We start from the raw sequence: 17143 nt of genomic DNA on the forward strand, positions 1-17143 counted from the left end.
AGGAAAATACTTTAGCATACTCCTGGAAGGGAAGTCGAAAGCTACCCAGAGAAGCAACGTTGTCAAGCTGTGGTTCCAATTTTTCGGGATTCCCAAGATTTTAACAATTGAACGAAAATAACTTGCTGTTGATTAAAGCTTAGTCTTAATTTACAGTAAATAATTTTCTTTACACTACTTTTCGTAGTATGTTTTAAACAATATTTAAGCATAATTTCATAGTACATCCGATGTTGAAACTATTTCACTATCACCAAAATATCCGTAAACATAATGGGTTTGAATTTAGAATGTTTAATTTTAGTGTTATATTGTAAAAATTCAATGTCATTTCTTATAATAATTCAGTGTAGTTTCTTATAGGTTTCTTATGCTGTCTTTAATTTGCAGGTGTGATGAAGATTAAGTGAAGCTGATTTTTTCATTAACTCTACAATGTGAAGATAGCTACGAAGAAATGTGGACTAGGAAATCAGACCAGAATGTGGAGAAGATTGCTTATGGAATTTTTTTTTTAATTCTGAAATTAAGCATGATTATGGATTCCGAAAAATAGCGGAACTTACTTGCCGAGTGAATAGGATTCACAATAAAGATTTAAGTACGTTAATGCCGAATTTTTCCTTAGCCCCTCCTGCGAGAATTTAGATTATTTCGATCTAGGTAAAGATATTTCGTCTTAAGAATTTGCATGTTACAGAATGTAGGCAATTTTATTTTCCTGGCGGTTCTTCATTACAAAGAAAGCTAGAGTAAGAATGAGGGTTAATGGAGCCTAGACTGACCGAAGAAATGTAATTAAGACTTTAAAGTCTTTTTAAGTCTTTTAACAAAAAGTTTTATTTTTCAATTAAATTAAAAATTCGTGTGCATACTTTAAAATTATTAATTTCAAACTTTTATAAATAAAATTTTATAAATTTCACAATTGTTTTTCAAGGATTTTACTTTCTAAATTTCTAATTAGTTCCATGGAGAGGCAACTTAGTTCATAAATTTGTGATGTGAATTTATGCATTTTCAATTAACTAAAATTGGATAGTACTTAAAGAATTTTTTCAATATTTGTAAAGTGAGTAAAGTTAACCGCCCTAAAGAACTTTTTTTCAAATTTGTAAAAGTGAGTAAAGTCAATCGCACTAAAGAATTTTTTCAATATTTGTAAGTGAGTAAAGTCAATCGAGCACTAAGTTAATCATTTTTTGTAAACGCGAGTAAAGTTAATCGCACTGTTGACTTGTTTAAGTTTATTACAAAATCTTAATTTTTTTAGTTTTGATTTGTATAGTCACCATGTTCTGAAGATGTGTACTTACAAGTTTGAATTTCATTATTTAATAAGTGTTTGAATTTCGCTGGTCATTTTTGTGAAAGTCCAAGCTTCGAGAAGCCTAGAAAAGTGTGGATACTTTATTTTACCTTGTCGGCTTTTAAGTACTTAAGTTTGTAAGTGCATTTAAAAATTTTTATTAAAATCTATAAGCATTTTTAACAATCGGTAAAGAACTAATAAAACTTTTTTCTGAAAAGAACCTCATTGATGTTGACTGTTACCTTTTGCCCTGAGTTATTCAAACTGTTTTCGGTATATATTGTGTTGTTCGTTAAGTTTGTCTAAATTAGATCATGGATGTCTTAAACATCTTGGTACATTTGCCGACAGAATTTAAGATATAGAAACACTGCTGTCAATGCCATGGATGAAATTTTTAATATTTTGGGTAGGTGTGTATGAAAGTTTTTAAGTTTGGAATGCATCGGAAGATTATCTAATCTTATTAGTTATATACTGATTTCTGAGAATCTTAGTTTTTTTTAAATGCATCAGAGGTTTTTTTAATTAGTTTATATACTGATTATTGAAGTGTTTTTGCTTACTTTGGTTTTGTCTAGGAAAGTTCTTTTAGTCTTAAAAATCGAGTTAAGTTTTATTAGTTTTAAAGACTAAAAACATTAATTTTCTTTACAGAAGTGTAATGAAGTGGAATATACAAATACTGTGACCATATATAATTTCTGACCACGGTGAACTTCATTACCTCTTAAGAGGATAAATTTGTATATCTCTTAAGAACGATATTTTGCAGTCCAGATACCTAGGGTAGGAGACTAATCAGATATGCCCAGGCAGTGAAATCGTTGGGAAGGCGAGAAGCCGATGGGTGTAGGAAATTTAATTTAAGTCGTTCATAAATGATGGCCCGACCTAAAGTGAATCTTCGGGAAGCCGACAAATTTAGAGAAAGTTTCCTAGAAAGTTTTTGGATATGAGCAAGACTGCTATCGGGGGAGAGTAGCTCCGTCAAGCTTGAGAAGACTGATCAAGAAAGTTGTGTTATTTTAATATATGTAACTGGGCGTGAAGAGGCTCCAAATATTGAATAATTAAGTATGATACTGGTCACGAACAATAGGAAAAGGAAGTGTTACCAAGTATAGGGCAAGAAGAAAGAACACTGGGTATTAAACATAAACAGTAAGTAGCATAAGAAAAGCTGAACAGCGGTAAGTGTCTGTTTTTTTTAAAGAAAAGATAAAGTACCTAATAAATTAGCTTTGCGTAATTTTACATTATATTAACTAACAGCAACTCAATTTAGTATGATTTTAGTAGTTTTATTATTTCATAAGTAATACATTTACTAATTGGTTTTTCAAATTTCTCGGTAAGTAACAATTTCTTTCCTCATTAATTTTTTCGACTAGTTTTCACGTGTTATTATTTACATTGTTAAATTTTAATAGTGACAGGCATATTATGCTTGAACTCATGTCATTTTCCCCTCCTAATCGATGACTTAATCGATTTTTTTATCTATCAATTGGTTTTTTCAAATTCCTCAGTTTTATAATAATTTCTTTCCTCAATTAATTCTTTCTCCTAGTTTAAGTTTTTATCCTTTTCATTATAAAATACCTATCACTTAAAATTTAACAATGCTTGATCTCTTTTACAGTGACAAATTATTTCTCCTCAACGATGACTTAATCAGATTCTTATTCTTCTACATTATTTCCCTCAACGGTGACTTTAACCATTCTCTCAAACTTCTTCGGGGACCACCTCGTTTCCCTTTCACACATTAGTGCCTTTATTTCCTATTTTTCTTCCTCCACGTCGACCACCTTTACGAAATTTCCTAAGGCTCCTGTATTCACGTTTCTTCTTCCATTTTACCTGTTTTTTTATATCTCCGTTCATTCAACATCATTTTCAGGTCTTCCCGCTTCCATACCCTCCAGTTGTAGAGCTACCAATAAATATATTTGTACTGGAAATTTCTCCCTGCCGTTCAGACTTGCTGGTTTTCATCAGACTGAAGGAGCGTTTTAACATTATCAGCTTGCACCTCTAAACTTTACTAAACTCCTTTTCGAAGGGGCCTTCTGTGCAATTTCACGCTTAAATTCCGTCTTGAGGTTGTCTGCCGATAGAAAGTGAAATTGTTATATATAAACTTATGAACTCTTCGTTGTGATTAAGAATTTTTGAGTTATTTTTAACAGGAGCTTCAATTCTCAACTTACTTCCATTGCACTAAGATTGTTAATTAAAATCTCTACCCTACAAAAAATCAAATTGTGAAATACTACATAGAACTAAAGAACATTCATACCCCTGAATATATACCATTATGACTTCATTACAATGTATGATTGCTGAATAAATTAACATACTCATCTGCATTAAAATCTCTCCTGAATATCTTTAAAATTATGAAATACCGCCACTGAATAAAACTTTTACATGATCCAAATCAGAAAAAATGCAAAAAAAAATAAGTTTTTCCAGAAAAGTGGTTGGTTACCTGTCAGCTTCAACAAGAACTTTTAACCTAAACTTATGAAAAAAAAAATTACTTAAGAAAAACCACGTTAGAGAAAAAAATCACGATTTGACAGTCCTGAAACATCAATTCCCTATAATCAAAAATTCGAGCATCTAAATAATCAGATGTCCTGAGGAATAACATGGGACATAATACACTAAGTTTCTTAGGCCCCGTCCACACGGTCGACAAACTTTGTCCGATGTGACGTCAGAAGCGGAGAAACAGCGGGAAAAGTCGGAACTTTCACCGCAGTTTCTCCGCTTCTGACGTCACATCGAACAAAGTTAGTCGAGCAAAGCTCGGCCGTGTGGACGGGGCCTTAAGGCCTGCCACAGAACCGGGCCTGATCGGCGGACCTCCCCTCTAAAGGCCTGTTTCACACGACCGGGCCTGATCGACGTGCTCCAGGGTTGACGGGCAAATTCTGGCAGACTTATCCGTGAGTGTTGTCCACACGGGTGGAGGTCGATGGAGAGGTGTGCGTGCCCGACGATGCCAGTAGTGTTCAGTGCGGTATGATAAACATGGTGTCTACCGTAAAGAAGAAGATAGTGTAGCATGAGAATTGCTTTGTGTGTGATGAAAAAGAAGAGAATATGGTACAAAGAATGGCTCGTAAAAAAGAAATGTAATATGGTTCACGTATGTCTGCCAGGTCGAAGCTCAAGCCATCGGGCACCACCATGGTGATTTTGCTACAAGACCCAACGGGCAATTTGACTGTTTGCCCGTCAGTGTGCCCGTTAGAGGGGAAGTCCGCCGATCAGGCCCGATCGTTTTTTGTGAACAGGCCTTTAACGGGGCATACTTCACGGGCAAACCGTCAAATTGCCCAATGGTCTTGTAGCAAAATCACATGGTGGTGCCCGATAGCTTGAAACTTCGACCCTGGCAGACGTACGTTAACCATATACATTTCTTTTACAGAGCCATTCTTTGCACCATATTCTATTCTTTTTCCTCTTTTTCATCACACACAGCAATTATCATGCTACACAATATCATCATCATTGCGGTATGCACTATGTTTTATCGTTACCGCACTGAACACACTACTGGCATCGTCGGGCACGCCCACCTCTCCTTCGCCTCACCTGCGTGGACAACATTCATGGGTAAGCCCGCCAAAATTTGCCCGTCAACCCCGGAGCACGCCGATCAGGCCTTTAGAGTAACTGACTTTTTTAAAGTAATCTCTAGTAATTTCATATAATTAAGATCCTGCAGCATGTTTCATGCTTAATCTTAGCTATTCTCATTAAGGTTAACAGCCCTTTGCTACTTCATGGACTGCAGAACTTTCATTAGTGTGACTGCATTAACTTCAACACCAGGGTCTCTTCTTAAAACAAAGCTTTGCCTTTTTCGGATTAAAAGCGACAGTTCTGATTGTTATAATTAAGACAAACTGACTTTCACCCTCAAAGCCCGACTCAGTCGATTCCACGTCTCTCCTGCTGCAGGAATTAACAAAAGCAAGCTTGACTATTTACCTCCACAAAACATTATTCTGCTTAGTCTCTTTCCCAATTCATTGCAAAGGGAATTTCATTTAGAACTCAACTGCGCTCACATTTGAGCATTTATTCAAGAATCAAAATTGGGGAAAACCCCTCTCAAAGTTTTCGATGTTGAAAATAACAATCCACCTATTTATAAAACTCGGCAGAAATTAAAAATAATATTGCAGTTAAGATTAAACAATTAGCTTTACCACAAACTAACCCAGCGTAACTGCTTTAGACATATTAAATATAGCCTCCTTTCATACCAGTTTTATGAAAGTTAATGGGTTACAAGGCAAAAAATTCTTCTAAAAGTATAGAGCAAGGAAGAAGTGACAAAAACAGATTACCAGCTATATAAAAGTGTACAAAGATAATTCCTTACATAATGCCCTTATACTACAGGTAACAAAGCAGAAATCTTCAAACTCCAGCACCAACTTGACTCCAATCGAAGGGGAGCATGTTTTAAGATCAAACTAGATCAATCTCTGTACACCCAGCATCAGGCCATATTTCCCAATGTCACTCATTGCGCCGTAGCATAAAAAGTATTGGAACACTAAGAAACTTTGATAAAAGGAACCAAACCTGAGGCTAGAGTAAACCAGCATAATTTTCAAACTGCCGTTCAAAGGCTTTTTGCCAATGGATTTGGTCTAGCATTTGACAAACCTTTTTCACCTGACGTCCGATGGGTGACGAGTTGATCACCGGTTTTTCCAAACTGAAGTTTAACGTAGCACGAAAAACATTGCCTGCACTCTCAAAATGGATAATGAAGATGATTGGCCATTCCTTGAGGTGCAGGAACAAATATTCCTTCCATACTTAATATGGAAAATCTATTAGCTTCGGTAATCGACACAAAGCTGAAAATCAGTATGGCCCAATCAAAGGAAAATTTAATCAGACATCAGGAGACTTACAGGTCAGCAAATATACCTCCTAATCCTCTTTTTATGCCTTAATGCTTTACTGAGCAAATTTCCTTTGGTGCAAAATAGTGGGGAAGTCTGAGGCTATACCTAGTGGTGAAGTCTGAGGCTATCCTAGTGGTGAAGTCTGATAAAAAAAAGCTTTTCAATGCAACATTACATAAGAGCAAATGTTACCTGCATCATGCCGCCTTTGTGGAATTTTTGACATGTTTCATCCGGTGGAGAAAAAATCATTGGATGAGCTTGCACAATCCTGGTGGCTTCCACAAGCTTTTGTTGAACGAAATCTCTCTCGCCCATTGTACTTCATCCTAGAATAAAGATTAAATGCTTACGTTTTGAGGTTTTGGTAAAGTTTCACAACTTTAAAATTATAGTTTTCCGCAACTCTTGAAATTAGAGGAAAAACTAATTCGTTTCAAATTTCCGCTATGATAAAGACTTCAAACAAAATGCAAGAGCTGAAAAAATGCGTAGTTTAATTTATTCCTTTAAGACAAAATCAGTGCATAAAACAAGCCTGTTTATTATGTACAGCTGACAATAAAGAGCCTTACTATTCCTATTTATATTTTGAAGCTAGGGTTACACTGTCCTTGGACCTAGAAGCACTGTCGATACAGCATAATGTCCGTGAACGAGAACCATTAACAGATCACGTCCGTCAAGTTACATCTACCGTCGTGTTTTTCAGTAAATCGTCCCACAAGATGCAAAGTTACAAGTTATGTTAATCAAAGTTACAATTTGATAAAGTAATGCTTTTCTCCAGCAGTTTGATATAATGCATTACTTGGAATAATTATAAAAACATTAAGATATTAATTGTTGGAAATTTAAATGCTTTCACTTTTTTCGCTTTAACAAATTAAAGGGTTACATTTATTATTTTTAACTTTAAATTACCTAAAAATGTAAAATGGACTATATCTACAACTAAGGATTCCTAAAGTGTCAATTACATAAGCTTAAAATTGCAACTGCTTTAATTTTTTTTTTACATGCAAGTTACATAATATTACCTTTATTGAGAACAAGGTGACTTCCGGTACTCCTGAGAGACGTTACATGGGCGTCACGACCAGCGACCAAGATCTTACGCTGAATTGAATCTGTCATCCCCATGAGCCATTTTTACTATGAGACTGCCTTGAACCCCGGTCCCCTACCACGAGCTAGGCCCGTCAAATTCATTCAGTCTCCATGCCATTTGTGTAGAGTTTGACGAATTTCATATGGAGGAAAATATAATCTGAATTACTTTCACAATCTCAAACTTTACTTCCACGATCTCTTCTTGTTTGAATGTTTTGGCCCATTTTACACCATCCTAGATACAAATTTATGATGCAAAGACTTCAATTCCAGTTATAATCTACAAATACAAAATTGTCTTGGGAAAATTTAAATTCTGGTTTTCATTTTAGGATTAAGGTAACCTTAAAACAACATTTTCACAAAATCAGTATAGGATTAAACTAATTCATTTTACTCAACAGCAATTTTGTGTATCTGACAAGAGCTATACTACTACTGCTATTACCCGTAATGAAGTCAAGATTACTTTAAGTCTTCCTAATGACATCACAATTACACCTCGTTCGTGGAGCCAAAGAGCGTTCATCCATATATGACTATAATGAAATCATATCTGTTGATAGATCCCACCCTTGAGTTACTACCATCCAGTAGCTGTTTAGTAACAATCGTCCTGTAAGAATAAAAGTAGCAGTCAAATATGATTATTCAACACCCATGGGATCATTAGGGCAACTTATGATTCAAGATTCCTAAGGAGTACTGTGGTATAGGAAATTATTATAACAGACCTGCTTTCACACATTTTTTTCACTTTTACACTTACTGTATTGAGACCACGGGGACTTTAGGTATTATCTTAATTACGTTTACGCCGCGACCAACGATCAAGTTCCCCACGCTGGCCTGTGAATCTGAACCATTGCCCATTTACCATACCAAGACTATCGAACACCAAATTTCTAATCTCTAATCAGTCCTCGCCCCCAGATGCGCCTATCTCTAATACGCTCCATCGTTGAAGTCTAAATTAGTCAGAGTCCTTCAAGAGAAGCATGGCTTGAACTGGTAAGAAGACACATTTTGGGCGACCAAATTTTCTTCGTTATTAGCCATTTTTTCTCACCAAAAACAAATTCACTTACAGAATTTTTTGATTTAAGTTATCTCAAGATAACTTCTGTACTACACTCCCAGAAATGCTTTTAAGCCCAAACTTAATTTAAAGTTACTTTAAAATTGCTAATACCTAGGAAGTTCTCAATTATGTGAAGTTGATCACAGCTCTGATACTGAATAGCTTAACTGCGTCAGAACACTTGGGATGTTTATTAGTATTTGACAAACCATTGACCTCATTACACAATTCAAAGCAAGCGTAAATCACCCGTTTAAGCAAACATTAATACACATCCTGCTTTGTCTTTTCATGTGATACTTCTCAGAAATCTAAATTTTTCGTGCGGAGGACTGTTGGCCATTTTCAGAATAGATTTTCTACCATGAAAAAGTGCGCGACAGTGTTAGGTTCAATGCACCTTAAATTTTTATTTTCGTAACCACTATCGATTCCTGCAGATCAATGTGGTGCAACACAAATTAGATCACGAGGACACTTATCTATGCTTTAAGAACACATTATCGGTCAAGGACTTTACTAGTTCCACACTAATTACCCCCTTTTATTACATGTGCTCCAAATGGCAGTCCTGATAATTTCCGTGCTTTGATTTAAAATAAATCATTCACGTAACTGAACTGATTAGATTTAAAATTATTTTAACAAACATCTCAAGGTACTGCGAATTGAGCTAGTTCCATACTTGACGCCGAAATCTACTTATTGCTATTGATGGCAAATTCATTGCCAGCGTATTTGGAACATCTCAAGCAAACTTGATTATACCAAGTCAGTAAACTAAATTAAAACTAAATTTAAAAACCTTCAAGGTATTAATAAAGCGTGAACTGCACATCCAAACACTGTAGAAAACAGTAAGCACAAAATTTTGCCCAAGTTAATTTTCAAAAATTTTCAGTATCTAAAAATTACCTTCCTTCAGCATCAAAACCGAGCTCACTTAAAAACTTTCTCTTATCCACAAATGGCAGTTATCAGTACTCATACCGATATATCAGCAATTATTAACTAGTTGCTAGTTTTAAAGTCATTCTTATAGCTTAAGGTTGTTTATAACAATCTTTGTAGCATATCCTCAAATTTTAAGAGCCATTTATCTTAGCAGAATAACTTCTGCATAACATCGAAATTTTCACCCATCACGTACATCTGTCAACACAACTTGAATGTGCTGTTACTATTATACAATTATATAGCTTAAAGTTGCCGGCTCTAAACTTTTAAAGACTCCTCGTAAGTTACGCCATTAATCAGGCATACAGGTATTAACACCATTAACTATACTTTTTTTCCATCTGTCCATCCGCCTGTGGTGTTTGCGTATGGTAACATAGCGTGCCGGGCTTTAGATAAGCTGTGTAAGTTTTAGGTAAATAAAAGGATATCTGGGCGTACATTTGCAACTGAAAGGTTTTTTAATAATTTACTGTATACGAATTACACCGTTAATATTCGAAATAGGATATTATTGTTGAATGTAAGCTGAATGTAACCATCTAAAGGCCGGGACGCAGTGTTACCATACGCAAGCACCACAGGCGGATGGACAGATGGAAAAAAACAGAGTATAGTGAAACTTTTCATGCTCAATTTAATAATGCATGATTAAGTAACTGATATTTTTAAACACCGGTAGCATAAAGGAACAAATACCCAAGAGCATATTCATTATTTATTGAATACCTCCTACAAAGTTGCTTACAAGCTATAGAAACCACGTTATTGTTCAACCTAAGTAAAGTTACTCATTGTTAAGTTCTCCAAGAAGTTTTTCTTTTTTTTTTTTGTCCACGTTGAAACTACCGTAACTGCGGCCTGGGATACAGATTCCTTTATGCCACTGCTAATGCATTAACTACAGAAAAGATTCATAATTAGCTAACAGTGCAATTAGAAATAAGCAATTACCAAAACCCAACTTATAAGGCTCTAAGATCTGAAATTTTTAATTACGATGTCTTGCCAAAGTAATTTTTAAAAAAGGGGAATTTAGTCTTAAAAGAATTACTATCACGAATTAAATGGTAGAAATAGGGATGTAGATCTTAATGTTTTAACTTTTCTCCGCTTCGAGGTTTACGAAACAAGGCGGCTTTTAACTCAAGTCACTAATTTGACGAGACACGTTATTACCACATTACTAACCATCATTCCTCAAAATTAAGAAAAAAATATTCACTTTTATGACTCCTGCAAATTGAAATTACTTTCCCTTCACGTAAGATCCAGTGAATAAAGAGAAGCTTATCCTTAAAAATGAGAAAAATATGCCTATGATTACATCACTCGTTAACCTTAAGATTAATGAATATGACTTTACCACGCAGTACACTAGTTACTGTCGCTGAAATACAAATATACAAATAAAGTTCAGCTGCATCCGCATTCAAAACATTAACTGTAAAAATGCTGCAAAAAAAATATTTACTAATGTTAGCTACGACCCCCCATCTATCAAGATTCTCGCTGAAGTTTGATAATTCAGGAAAATGAACTCAAATTACCAGTTTGAAGAGGGTTCTTTAAACCTCCTAGGTTCGATGCTAACTTCACCAGTCAACCAGCACAGTTTCCCACAAACTTAAAAAGCTCCCTTGGTCGCATCTTTGACAAAACCTTTCACCATCCCATATTTAATTAAATTATTTAATTAAGAGTAATTAATAACCCACAGATCATGGTGCAGCAGATTTTGAAATTGTCAGTAACTACTTTCGAGCAGTCAACCCGTAACAAGAATTAAGCCTGTTCCATTTGACCCTATCATGGGAGTACGATATAACCAAGCACTTTTTTTTAGCTAATTTGATGTTTTACGGGATTTGTTCCCAGTAGATAATGGTTCAAAATACAAAGTTTACCACTGATAACAAAACTAATCTCTTCAATTTTCCAGTAAAATCTTTAGACAAGCCAGTTTTTAAAAAAGGTAGGGGTGGCCTTTAAAAGAAATAAGTTACCGAAATACGTGCTAAGCCTGGATACCTGTAGTGTCCAGCACACGGCACCAGGTTTAAGAAACATCATTGTTGCACTCAGGACACAAACATCAAATACTATACGCAAAGCCAAAATAAAGGCCGTAATTGCAAATCAGTTATCTTGATCAAAACTACAAACTAACAAATTAAGACTGGGAGAGAGATATCCTTTATGGTACTATATCTTTCTATACTGAAATAGCGACAAATTTACAACTTACTGGCACCGTGGTGTTTCCAAGTGTTTCAGCTACAAGCCAATTACTTTGACGTAACTGGGCTTCTCATTCATCTACAAGTCAACCTTAATTCGCCTACATGTCAACACCCAAGGCTTGCTGTTGCGCCAGTGTCGGTTTAGTGGTTTCTACATTTAAACAGTAAATTAGATCTTAAATAAGTTAAAACCTACCGTAAAGACACTTCTGTAGACCATACAGCGCCTTGGGACAGTTAAAAGATTAATCATTCAAAATTCACACTTAGTACTCTGAACATTACGTACTTACACTCAAGCTACTTTTTATAAAAAGTAAAAAGGCTATACAAAAAGCACTTTGCGTATTAATTATAACTTATGTGATACTCCAGAAAGAACAACAAAAATTTGTTACTGTGGACGGTCACATTTCGAAGGGCTAAAAGCAATCAGTAGCAGGAACTGAAGTAATCTTAAATGAAGTAATTTTAAATTTATGGCTAAAAAAAAAAAAAAAAAAAAAAACAAGTTAATTTGTCTTAGGCTTTTTCTAGTGAAATTGCACCGATGCCTTCAATTAAGGGATTTTATTTATATTCGGTTTTATTTTTATTTATATTTTCAAAAGTCTACCAATCTAGTAGCTTCTTACCCGCCTAATCATACTTCAGTCTCTTTCACGCTGGCCCGTACAACAAAGTAAAATTCTTACCTACAGTTATTAAAGCAAGACTTGCAACGCACATTTAAAACGTACAGAATGAAAATCAAATCCACAACTCTGGAAGTGATCAGTTTACTAATATGTATCCCCAACCCCTCAAGTTTTTCCACTTTCAATTTTCACGCTCCAAATCGCACCTTTCCTTAACTTTCGAAATAAAAAAAAAATAACACTACTTTACATAATCCTACCACCAAACCGGCACGCAGAATATTAAACGGGAAAACTATCGAGAACCAAGGGGGGGAAACTTAACGAACAAGAGTTTTAACACCTGTCCAGCAAATTCACCTTAAAATATTACAAAGGCTTTCAATATAAAACTTAACCTACGCATTCATTACAACTTACTAAAAAGTGGGTAATAATATTAAATTCTCAAAGTAAACACATGCACTTGCGGATATATTTCACAAGCTTCCAAACTTAAAACCTAAGCGATGATTTTTTTTCAATAAAAGTTAAGAAAAAGATTCCAAGGCTTCTCTCAAGCACAATATTAACAAAACAGAAAACTCCGAAACTAACACCGTTAAAACGAAAACGTCATAAACAACCTAGAAACCACTGAAACACTATACACAAAGCGACACATAAAATAAATCTAAAACCCAATCACATACTCACAGAAAATCCTTCCATTGCCAAAAGACGCACATAGAAAAATATCTTTACCATAGAATATATATGCATATAAAACAATGCAGTCAAACTATTATACCGTTGTTAACTTGCGGAATACAATGACTCTGAAATATAAGAAGTTCATATTTTGAATGCCTGTGTACTGCTTTAGTGTCCTTGGAAGTCAAGTGGCGCCATCCATTATCATGAATCTTTTACATTGCACCCCTGTGCATATATATATATATATATATTATATATATATATATATATATATATATATATATATATAATACAGAGAGAGAGAGAGAGAGCGAGAGCTTAACGCGAAATCAGTTTATCTTACCTCAGGAATAACTTAGAAGGGAGTATTGTAAAAAAAAATTCATAATAGATGGCGCTACTTTTCTTCCAAGGATGCTAAAACGCAATATTCAGGTATTCAAAATATCGTTTTGTTTGTTTTATGATTTATGAACAATCTCTCTCTCTCTCTCTCTCTCTCTCTCTCTCTCTCTCTCTCTCTCTCTCTCTCTCTATATATATATATATATATATATATATATATATATATATATATATATATATATATATATATATATATATATATATATATCGTTTTAAGTATGTTTTTTTTAACAATGTCTATTTACATACTTAAGAAGCTTGTTGACTTGTTTTATTGTTATTTGTGACCTCATGTTCCCTTCTTGTGTAAGTTGTTTTCTTAAAATTGTTTAGTACCCTGAAGATGACTTTGGAATAAAAGTTGAAAGTCCTGGTACTACCTCCTTCTTTCATTTTCAAGTGAGGATCGTATATATATATATATATATATATATATATATATATATATATTATATATCTATATATATATATATATATATATTCATATATATATTCATATATATATTTAATATATATATTTATATATATATATATATATATATATATATATATATATATAACATACTACACACACACACACACACACACACCCCACATTATATATATATATATTATATATATATATATATAATATATATATATATATATATATATTTTATATACACAAACACACACACACACACACACAATATATATATATATATATATATATATATATATATATATATATATATATATATATATATATATATATATATATATATATATATAGCAGGTGCCATAGAAGAACTGTTGAGAAAATTTCTTGACACAATCCTCAGTAATAATTCAACTTTGTTTTAGTTCTTAAAAATCTGTTGATTTTGTCTTCAAATTTGATTATATTCTTGGAGAGCTGGTTAAGCCTATTTGTTCAAATTTTAAATTTAATCAGATCATTAAGGGTAGTTTCCATTTTATTAATATGGTCAGTTTTATCTAGGATGAATCAGCCCTTACCTTTTATATGGCCTAATTATGCCGATACCTACTTCCGCGGCCATCTTCTTGAAGAGGTCGTAGTTTATTTCTTGAAACGAATGGCGTCCATCTAGTTCTAAGTCTGTTATAAGTGTCGCAGGCGAAAAAGGAGACTTGAGAGTTTTATAAAATCCTTTATTATAGAATTGACATCGAAGGAAGGCTAGGTCGATGTTGAACGGGTTTGGGAAACATAATGAGATTATTTTCAATAAAATTCTATGGTCAGTTTTTAAGATATGGCGTTCGCTTTTTCAGGGAAGGTCCCTGTACTTGGTTACAGTTGGAGAATATGCGAACGGGGGAGCTCTGCTGATGCGATATGAAAGAGGGATTAGACAGACAGAAAGAATTGTTGGTTCTTGGGTTTAAGGTTTGGTAGACAGAAAACAAGCCCAAGAGAGAAAGAAGAAATTCCTCCCTTTTAGATAAAATACGGATTGTCAGATCTGAGACGGTCCTTGAGTCTTTACTACAAAAAGAAGGAATGAAAATACCCAAGTTACTGAGTTTCTCATTGTGTCTATCGTTCATAACCTCTTTAAAATTAGATAAACAGACGGTAAAAATGATAGCATCTATTACTGTCAAAGAAGAGGGAATTTCTTCTTTATATGTTCCAAATACGTTTCCCATGGCTTCTTCTACACTTTTTGCTTACAAGAAATTCCCGTTTCTAAAAAGCCTTTTGGTTATTTCACTACACAATTCAGAATTATACAATGACGATTTGTCCAATTTAAACCTTACGAGATTCAGAGCGATATTATTAAGCTGACAGTACTGTAAAAATATCAAATCAAGTTAGAATTTTTCCCAATTTTTGGAGAGTTTTCGTTTCTAGAATTCTTCACTTGCTAAGTCACGTTCGAATGCTATGGATTAGTCAGGTTTTAGAGATCGAAATTTCATGTATATATACAAAACCCTTTTTGGTTGTTTCAACCAAAAAGATGGACAACGGTGCCTTCTTTTATGCCATCTAATTTCCTCTCCGTCTGCGTCCCTCGGGAATCGACCGCTTCCATCAACTCATCAGGACTAGTAATTATAAGCAAAAATAGAATCCAGTGAAAGAAACAATACTTCGCCAACGCAAATACAGTCCAAATGCGGTTTCAGTAAGGAAATATTGTATTTAAGAAAAAGACCCTCATTAGATATTGGATCGACCCCCTTTTGTCTTTGTTACCTGCAGGATAGACGGTAATTTATTTTTTATGCTCTGTCTGGACGAGGGAATGTGGAACCACCTTATTTTGGATTCATTTGTTTCTTTGTAAATAAAGTGAAAATGGGTCTCCAAAACGTACTATTTTGAATCACTGTGAATAAACAGCACCTTCATCAAATACGGAAATGTGATGCTCATATAAAAAAAAATGAAAATACGAGTATGCATTTGCAATAAAACTATAAACAACAGTTCAGTTACCCATTAAAAGTTGCCAAAACTTCATTTCTCACACACGGAACAAAAACGTCAGACTTTTACGTTTTCTTTCATTATATGACGTCATTGCCACAGGATAATAGAGCAGAAACTAATTGAGAGACCTACAATATAAAGTGTCTAGTCCCTCACTGAAAAGATAATGAACTAAATTTCTTTAAACTGATAAAGCGTAGAAAAGATTTGATGATTGACAATTGCAATGCGCAAATTTCTCCATACTTGGCAACATTATTGAACACTGGGAAAATGTAAACTAACAAACCAGCTATAGAAATTTGTGTTATTGGTATAATTTTTCACATAGTTCGATATCAAATAAAGGAATCGTTTTCCAAATTGGATGACGTTTCGTCCATGTCAATATGAATGCCCTCGATCATCTTAATAGAACGACCATAAGGAAAACTAAACGAAAGTCTTACAGAATATGGCATCAATCTATGGTTTCCATGACAACGGCACTGAGGCTAAGATAGTTTTAAATGACAAAATTAATTGTCGTTTCTCAAGGTTTTCCATGTATTCTTTTGGTTCATCTAACTAATTAGTTGCCTATATTTTAAATTGAAGATTTTAAATTTTGTCATTTCAAAATAAGTTAGATCCAATATCTTGGGATGACTTGGAAGATATCTCGTTTCCAAATAAAATAGTTAATGCTTTCGAAATCTGTATAATAAAAATCTGATGGTAGTGGTATTTGATAAAAAATATCTAAAATAGATTTTCAGGCTTAAACATTAGCTGGGCATGACCATTTGTTATTTCCTAAGATTATTATGGTGAGCTATTACTCTAATCTTTTAAGCAACGGTAACAGAATAACCAACAAATAAGAACAAAATTATTTTTAAGAGAATCAATGGTAGTCTCAGTTGTAGATACGGTTAAAAATATTTATTCCAGTAAAATCATATCTTATGCAGAGCAATACTTCAGCTATTTATATGGGCTCAGCGTAAGAAACCTGAAGTAAGCTGCTTTTTTTTTATATAATCCTTTGTAAAAAGAACCCTTAAATTAAATTCAGGGTTTCGTGCAAAGATATCTTGATGCTGAAACTAAATAATTTTTATGAACCAATGAGCAGCGCAACAGTAGTGTAACTGGGTTTATCTTAAAATATAGCAACTAGCATGAATTTGCGCACACAACATTAACATTCAAAACCTTTGGACGCTCATGTCGATCACAAGGACGATTTGGTTACTTCACAAGACTGTTCAAAATGTATCCAGATGGAACGAGGAGGTCAAATACTGATATTCGTGTT

The 17143-nt window shown here is 34.0% G+C and overlaps 1 long non-coding RNA gene across 3 annotated transcripts; it reads right to left on the reverse strand.

The window, feature by feature from the left end:
- Window positions 1-2943: 2943 nt before the first annotated feature.
- LOC135214588 (uncharacterized) lies at window positions 2944-13078 on the reverse strand. 3 transcript variants are annotated; one of them, XR_010314424.1, is made up of 5 exons: window positions 12990-13078; window positions 7823-7990; window positions 7302-7478; window positions 6454-6590; window positions 2944-3425 (listed from the first exon to the last, which is right to left on the reverse strand). It is a non-coding gene; the product is annotated as an uncharacterized LOC135214588 (long non-coding RNA). The 3 variants fall into 3 exon arrangements; XR_010314423.1 differs by having other exon boundaries at window positions 7302-7609; XR_010314422.1 differs by having other exon boundaries at window positions 7302-7990.
- Between the last annotated feature and the right edge of the window lie 4065 nt (window positions 13079-17143).

Source organism: Macrobrachium nipponense, chromosome 46 (genome assembly GCF_015104395.2).
Source record: "Macrobrachium nipponense isolate FS-2020 chromosome 46, ASM1510439v2, whole genome shotgun sequence".
NCBI classification, from domain to species: domain Eukaryota; kingdom Metazoa; phylum Arthropoda; class Malacostraca; order Decapoda; family Palaemonidae; genus Macrobrachium; species Macrobrachium nipponense.